General features: G+C 47.6%; 1 pseudogene; it reads right to left on the bottom strand.

Annotated features, from left to right (window-relative positions):
• Positions 1–6,353: 6,353 nt before the first annotated feature.
• LOC136662996 (5S ribosomal RNA) lies at positions 6,354–6,472 on the bottom strand (annotated as a pseudogene).
• Positions 6,473–8,461: the final 1,989 nt, after the last annotated feature.

Here is an 8,461-nt window from a genome sequence, read left to right as displayed (position 1 = left end):
TTTTTACTTATAGAACTTTTGAATGTGCCACTCCACCTACCTCTGGAGGCATTCGTGCTACTTGTGGTTCAGCTGGGATGCACTGCTCTGTGGGGAGAGAGGGGGAAGCACTATGCTGATCGTCTTCACCACATTTCATCTGCCCCACCTTGTCAAATGCCTGCTGCACCAAAAGTCCTATCAGTGACCTGGCAAAGTTTCTACACTTGACTGCAGAGACCTGCTCGGCACAAAGGCCACTGTCGAGCCAGAGCTAACGCAGTTCAGATGGCCACCAGTCACCTATGCTGGGGAGATAGCGCTCAAGCATGCCTTGCGTGTGGGTGACTGGCCTATGCTAGCCCTGGCTCGGCAGCAGCCTTTGCACCGAGTTGGTCCACATGGTTGGGCACAGAGTCTTTGCATAAGTTGCTAGCGAGGGAATTGTGTGTGCCGCTTGGAAAGTGTTTGTGTGGGATTAGTAGCACGTCTGCAATGGGCTGGCCACTCCTGACCTAGGGTTTCTGATTTCATAATAATTGTATATGATATTAGTATTAGTATTGGCAACCTTCAGTCTCGAAAGACTCTGGTATCGCGCTCTGAAAGGTGGTTCTGGCACAGCATCTAGTGTGGCTGAAAAGGCCGATTCGGGAGTGACAATCCCTTCCACACTGGGAGCAAGTGCAGTCTGTCCCTGGTCTGTCTCCCTGGCTATGGGCCTTCCTACTTTGCCTCTTTGCCTCAGACTGTTGGCAAAGTGTCTCTTCAAACTGGGAAAGGCCATGCTGCACAGCCTGCCTCCAAGCGGGCCGCTCAGAGGCCAGGGTTTCCCACTTGTTTCCCACTATATGATATACGGTTTCCCACTATATGATATTAATAGCCCAGTAATATGTAAAATACGTGATAATGGCAATGTAAAAGTCAGTGTGGTTTAGTGGTTAAAGCGGGGCTATCCCAAGACCTCCTAATGTCTGAGGCAGCACGCCAAATGCTGCCCCTCTCATCCAATGATGTACCAGCCTCTGCTCCTCCAACTCTCTGATGTTCCTGCTCAGCACTATCTGCCAGATTCCTTTCCCTCTCCGTCCCCTCTTCCTTTTCCAATCCACTGGAAGGGAAGGAGAAGGAGGGGCAGTGGAGGCAAGAAGGTGAGCAGAGAAGATGCCTGATGCAACAGCTTCAGTTGGCCTTACAGATGGACCGGCTCTGAGTTACAGTGTTGGGCTCCAACTCAACTCTCCACACCCCCAATGCTCATTAGATAACCCTTGCCAGTCAACCCTTCCCCCTATAAGGCCACTGTGAGGATGCAAAGGGGTGGATGGGGAAAAAGCACAAGGCCCATAGCCAGGGAGACAGACCAGGGACAGACTGCACTTGCTCCCAGTGTGGAAGGGATTGTCACTCCCAAATCGGCCTTTTCAGCCACACTAGACGCTGTTCCAGAACCACCATTCAGAGCGCGATACCATAGTCTTTCGAGACTGAAGGTTGCCAACAGAACTAACAGTGTTCAAATGTTAACTATCTATGGCTGCAATCCTATCCACACTTTCCTTTACACTTTATGGCCAAGTGTATTCGGTCATATCGTGAGAATGGATGATGGCCGGATCCCAAAGGATCTCCTCTATGGAGAACTCGTGCAAGGAAAGCGCCCTACAGGTAGACCACAACTGCGATACAAGGACATCTGCAAGAGGGATCTGAAGGCCTTAGGGATGGACCTCAACAGGTGGGAAACCCTGGCCTCTGAGCGGCCCGCTTGGAGGCAGGCTGTGCAGCATGGCCTTTCCCAGTTTGAAGAGACACTTGGCCAACAGTCTGAGGCTAAGAGGCAAAGAAGGAAGGCCCATAGCCAGGGAGACAGACCAGGGACAGACTGCACTTGCTCCCGGTGTGGAAGGGATTGTCACTCCCAAATCGGCCTTTTCAGCCACACTAGACGCTGTTCCAGAACCACCATTCAGAGCGCGAAACCATAGTCTTTCGAGACTGAAGGTTGCCAACAACATGACCCTGAGCTCCTCAGAGGAAAAGTGAGATAAATAATATATAAGAAGTTATAATTGGACATGGATGGCCTGATTTTCCATGTCATCTTAAACAACTGTGATGGACCATATTCATAAGTTTCAGGAGGAAACAAGAGTTTGAAAAATGAACTGGAGGTAAGCCACCCCCCAAAAAATAATTATCAGAGGTTTATTGAATGTTGACATAGTCCCCTCTCTCCAAGTACTTGTGGTGCTAAATGGGATAGCGATTTGCAAAAGGAAGTATCCCAGGATGCTTGGAATTCTTTGCTTCCAGGGAAAAATAAATTCAGGAGTCCAGCAGCACCTTGAAAATGTTTAATTCAGCACAGGTTTTTGAAGACTTTTCATCCACTTCATCAGAGGCATCATCAAGAGATGAATCAGTGCCTCATGCACCTGACAAAATGATCATAACAGAAGCTTATGCTGAAATAAATGTAGTAACCTTTAAGGTGTCACAGAACTCTTTGATTACAACGCTAAGGGCACAATCCTATCCTGCGCTGAACAGGCAAGCCAAGAGGCTTGTGCTGTATCCAGCGCAGGATAGGGGCCGTAAGCAACTCAGCCAGAGAGAAGGAGAAACATTTCCCTTTACCTCCAGGTAAGGGCCGCTGGCCCCTATGGGTCTCCTTGGACTTCTTGGAGTCTCCTATGGGACTCCTTGAAATCCGAGGAAAGTGAAGCAGCTTGGAGCTGCTCCGTTCTCCCCGGGAACAGGGGTTGGGATCTGGCATAAGTGCCCTGCCTCCTGCTCCCCGCCCACCCGCCCCCGGGGCCGCCCACTGCCCGCCCTCCCCCCACCCAGGAAAGCCTGATTTTTATGTAAACTACTTTGTAAACTACTGATTGTTGGAAAACTGTATATAAATATGTATCAATAAAATTAAATAAAATAAATGCCACAGGCCTGCCTTGCTCGAAGAACGGCAATTCCTCATTTTGAAGATAATTTTTTTTAATACCCTCCCAACGGATTGCTCGTCTAAATAAATTCAATTTGTTTTGAACTGTCTGGCACTTCATTGCACTTCTCCATGCTACATGTTTATGTATCTGTACTGAATTGTCTGGATAATTAAATAAAACCTTGCAATTAAATCATGGTGATGAAATGGCCATAATTGTCGAGACTGTTGCTATCCTGGTTGTAATAAATACCTGGACCATCCCTAGTTTGGTGGGTCCTTCTCCGGCACTCTCTTCCCCTCCACATTTCCTCATCCTCTCTTCCAGTCCAGGAATAAGAAATGTGGAGGGGAGAAGAGTGCTAGGCTAGAACTGACACGTCATCAAGTAAGGTAGGGCAGCATTTTGCATGCTGCTTCAAGTGCTGGGAGGTCATGGGCTGGCCATGTCCCAGCCATTGGGGCGAGAATAACACCAGAACCAAGGGACATCCACTAAAATTGAGTGTTGGGAGAGTTAGAACAGACAAAAGAAAATATTTCTTTACTCAGCGTGTGGTTGGTCTGTGGAACTCTTTGCCACAAGATGTGGTGATGGCGTCTGGCCTGGATGCCTTTAAAAGGGGATTGGACAAGTTTCTGGAGGAAAAATCCATTACGGGGTGCAAGCCATGATGTGTATGCGCAACCTGCTGATTTTAGAAATGGGCTATTTCAGAAGCCCAGATGCAAGGGAGGGCACCAGGATGAGGTCTCTTGTTATCTGGTGTGCTCCCTGGGGCATTTGGTGGGCCGCTGTGAGATACAGGAAGCTGGACTAGATGGGCCTATGGCCTGATCCAGTGGGGCTGTTCTTATGTTATGTTCTTAATATCTGAGAACAGGAAAATGACCCCTGGGAAAGAAAAAGGGCAGTTGACTTCAGCAGCTGCTCCACCACAAAAGCCCAGATGGGCAAGGTTTTTCTTTCTGCCACTGTACAGGTAGAGCCTGTTTATCCGCGGATTTTACACTTGCTGATCTGACTCAACGCCAATCCTCTGTGATCGGGTTGCGTCTGGGGGCTTCCCTGGGCCTCAGAATGCCTTAAAAGGCACAAAAGCATCCCAGTCCCTCAAGAGAAACTAGAGATTGCTATGTTTTTTTTGCTCTACGGACCATTCTAAAGCCCACAGAGGCTGCAGGTGGACGCGTGTGGCCTCCGGCCTTCAGAAAGCCCTCCGGAGGCAACCGAACAGCTCCGGTCACCTTTAGAGGGTTTAAGGAACCGAAAGCAGCAGATTTCATTATCCATGGTTTTCTCGTGGATTCCAAGGCTGTACCTGTAACTGCAGGAGGCATCATGAGGAAGAACTTGCATCCTCAGCTGCTTGGCTCCTAGACATCATCAGGGGGAAGGGGGGAGAAGAGGGCATGCACATCTTTTTTCCCAAAGGCCAGCTTTCCCAGGACTGACTTTAAGTCAATCAGACCAATTATTCCCAATTGGGCCCCAGGTGTAAAGGGGCCCCCACACTAGGGTAAAAATAAAATAAAAAAATTAATATTTCTACTAAACCATTTCACAGCCACTAAAACAAGTGATTTTGTAAAAATTTTCAAAGGTAATCTATACAATGGTTGGCAACCTTCAGTCTCGAAAGACTATGGTATAAGCCTACAGCACCCGGTATTCCCAGGCGGTCTCCCATCCAAGTACTAACCGGGCCTGACCCTGCTTAGCTTCCGAGATCAGACAAGTTCGGGAGATAATGTTCAGTATAGGGAGATGGTTGGCAACCTTCAGTCTCAAAAGACTATGGTAGAAGCCTACAGCACCTGGTATTCCCAGGCGGTCTCCCATCCAAGTACTAACCAGGCCTGACCCTGCTTAGCTTCCGAGATCAGACAAGATTGGGCATACATTTTGTTTGTTTATTTGTAGGCTGACATGTATACAATTTTTATTAAAATGCGCTTAGATCCATTTGGTCCATTAACTCACGCGCATTTTTTTAAGCACACATTTGGATTGCTTTCCATTCTACTGTAGAAGGTATATATGTTCTTGATATTGCTAAAATTCTACAGACCTTGGCTGTGAACTTGGACCCAACCCTAAAATGTGTCCAATTGGACCCCAGCTCCTAAGGCTGAACCTGCCTGGCCCCCCCAAAACTGGAATCAATAATGGGAAAGATAACAGCATAATTGATTCAAGTGGACCTGCTGTGGTTTGAGGGGGGGGGGTGAGTCTGCTGTGGGGCACACAGAGAAAAAGGGTCCTGATGGAGAAGCAAAAAATAAAATTCCAAAGAATAAAAATATTTTGCTACAGGAAGTATTGTAGGGCAGGGGTGTTCAAAGTTTTTGGCAGGAGGGCCACATTGTCTCTCTGACACTGTGTCGGAAGCCGGGGGGGGGGAAGAATTAATTTACATTTAAAATTTGAATAAATTTACATAAGTTTACATAAATGAATATATTAAAACTGAATTTATATGAATGAATGAAGGTCTTGCAATAGCTCAAGGCCTATAAAAGGCCTTGCACAAAGCAAGGCTGGCCTTTCCTTTGCTGCTGCTACTGCATCACAGACGTGAAACAACAAGCAGTGGAGGGAGCCCTCAGCCCACAGCTAACGTGAGAGGCCAAACAGTCGTCCTCACACTGAGAGCAGTTGCGTCTGGCCAGTGTGGGCTCCAACAAAGCTCCAGAGGGCCAGAGGCTCATTGGAGACTGGGGGCTCCCTGAGGGCCGCATTGAGAGGCCTCGAGGGCCGCAAGTGGCCCCAGGGCCGGGGTTTGGGCATCCCTGTTGTAGGGTATTGAAATGCAGAGTTTTGCTGCAGGGTTATGAAGTAACACAGCCTCTTAATTAAACAGAAAGCAGAAACAGCAGCCTTGGGAGTGATTTGGGTTGCACATCCTGCAATGACACATCCAGTGTCCATTTGCTCTTAAAACTGAATCAAATTGGCTCATGCCTTGTCCGTAATCAGACCTATGATACACAGCTATCCTGGGAATCCACTTCTGAAGTATCAGAGCCTTCTATAACCTAAGGAACAGAGGACCCTATAGCTGTTCTTATTGCGTGGGTGTAAGGGGGAACAGTTAAAGTAAGATTTTTAAAGATTTGACCAGTATTTTTTCCAGCAGTAATTTTTCTTGACATTTGAGGAAGTGATTGATGAATCACCAAAGGCTGAGAGAGAGTATATTTATCTGGTGGTACAATGTAGTCCTCTCTTTGAATGGAAGTGACAGCTGGAAATACCTATTGCACAAATATTTGTATACAAACTGTTATCTGTTCCCAATCATCACTGCTGTTTGGGGAACTGGGACATTATCTGGCTTTCTATATCCAGAAGGATAGACTGGTAATGTATTGCCCTCGCAAGCAATGACTGCCTTCAGTCTCGAAAGACTATGGTATAAGCCTACAGCACCCGGTATTCCCAGGCGGTCTCCCATCCAAGTACTAACCAGGCCTGACCCTGCTTAGCTTCCGAGATCAGATGAGATCGGGCATGTGCAGGGTAAGTGGCCTGGAACAATCTCACCAGTAGCTTTTTTGCAAGGAAGTCCTCTCTTTGAAAAGTGTCTGTTGAGATTCAGCAGGGTTCCTTGCGTAATATGGATATTTTGCTGTGGAAGGAAGGTTGTGAAACAGGGCCAGGAGGAAATAAATGCCTCCTTATCCCCCCCACCGCCATATTACTCAGAACGCAATTCAGAGGAGCGCTCAAGCCAGCACGAGTCCCATGCGCCAGCATCTGGGTATCCTGAATGGCACTGGGCCGCCAGCACAGGGGTTTGGGGAGGGCAGGGAAGAGTGTTCCAGGGGCATTTCGGGGCAGGGGGTGGGAGGGTGGTGGGCAGACTGGTGGAGAGGGCGGAACTGGGAGGGTGGGGGGACCGGCCTCTGGGACTTAGGTCAAATCCTAACCCCTCTCCCGAGCAGCTCAGCCTAACTCCAAGCTGCTTGAAACTGCTCCAGAGTTAGCTGGCACAGATCTGAGTAGCTCCATTGCAGTGCCTGGGGCATCGCTTGGGGTAAGGGGAAAAATATCCCGTTACCCCGAGTTGCAACACAGCCACCTCCAAACCTGTGCCTGCCTGTTCCAGTGCAAGTTAGGATTGAGCTGTAAGGTATGCAGACATTATCCCATTATTGCACCCCTGCAACAGGTATTCAGAGCCGAATCCTATCCAATTCTCCAGCACCAGTGCAGCTGCAATGCAGCCCCAAAGTAAGGGAACAAATGTTCCCTTATCTTGAGGAGACCTCTGTGACTGCCCCCCCCCCCCAATTCCAGGATGCAGTATGCTTCTCGTTGGCATGGCTGTACCAGTGCTGGAAAGTTGGATAAGAGTGGGCTGTCAGAGGCATACTGAACCCAAAGGTAACACATACGTAGCCATCATGACTAATAGCCATTGATTGTCTGCCATCAATTCCCTTTTGAAGCCATCCAAGCTCATGGCAATTACCATATCTTGTGGCAATGAATTCCACAGGCTAATTCTGCGCTGGGTGACAAAGCGCCGCCTGAATCTCCTGCCAAACAGATTCATTGGAAGCACAATACCTGCTTCTGGTATTGTGAGAAAGGGAGAAACATTTTCTTCTGTCCGTTCTCTCCATGCCAGGCACCATTTTATCAATCTCACTGTCTTGTCCCCTTACAGTGGCTCCTCGGTATCCATGGGCGATCCGTTCTAGGACTTCCTGTGGATAGCAAATTCCGTGGATAATTGAATCGGGGAGGGGGGCAGCCCGCCACCTCAACAACTTACCTGGGGGCCGCACCCAGTCCTCCAGAGATTGTGTTTGACTCCCAGTTTCCTCAACAAACCAGAAGTGTTTTCCAGTTGAGTCCAGGAGGCCTTCTGAAGCATGGGGAGGTAGCCAATTCTTACAGCTTGTTAAGAGTTATTATTATAAGAATTGTTCTATTAGACTCGTTAGAGTCTTATTATTTCTTTTCAAAACATATTTAAAGAATCAAGAGCAGTGAAATGGTTTTGCAGAAATATACACTGATTGCACTGTGTGTGTGTGTGTATTGTCCACTTTGAAAATAACGCATAGGTCAACAGCCATTTACTGCTCTTACAAGTTATAGTCCTTCATTAGCCCATAGTGGCAAACTATAATTGCCACAGTATAATCACAGGTCTCTGGTTGCATCTTTTAATTTTTTAAAAAAGGATAAAAGCTTATGATGGCTCTGTGGTTACAAAAAGGCACTTGGCTTTTTTAATAATACAATTGGGAAGGGCTTAGAGGTCGAGCAACTGAAGGTTGTAGAATCTATTTGCAAAAATACACCCAGTTGGATCTCTGGTATCTTCGTGCAAGAATTGCCAAAACTACTATCTGAAGCTCTGAATAACTGCTGTTAGTGTACTGTAAGAAATGCTAAACTAGTTAAGCTGGCTTAGTAGAAGGCAGCTTCTGAAGCGAGTCTACTCCGAAGTAAGCCCTGTTAAGAGTTCAGTGGGACTTTCTCCTAGAGGAGGGGTGTCCAAACCTTTTGGC

This window comes from Tiliqua scincoides, chromosome 11, assembly GCF_035046505.1.
Source record: "Tiliqua scincoides isolate rTilSci1 chromosome 11, rTilSci1.hap2, whole genome shotgun sequence".
In the NCBI taxonomy this organism is placed as follows: domain Eukaryota; kingdom Metazoa; phylum Chordata; class Lepidosauria; order Squamata; family Scincidae; genus Tiliqua; species Tiliqua scincoides.
The sequence above is the reverse complement of the archived record's forward strand: the minus strand, read 5'-3'. Positions and strand labels throughout refer to the sequence as shown.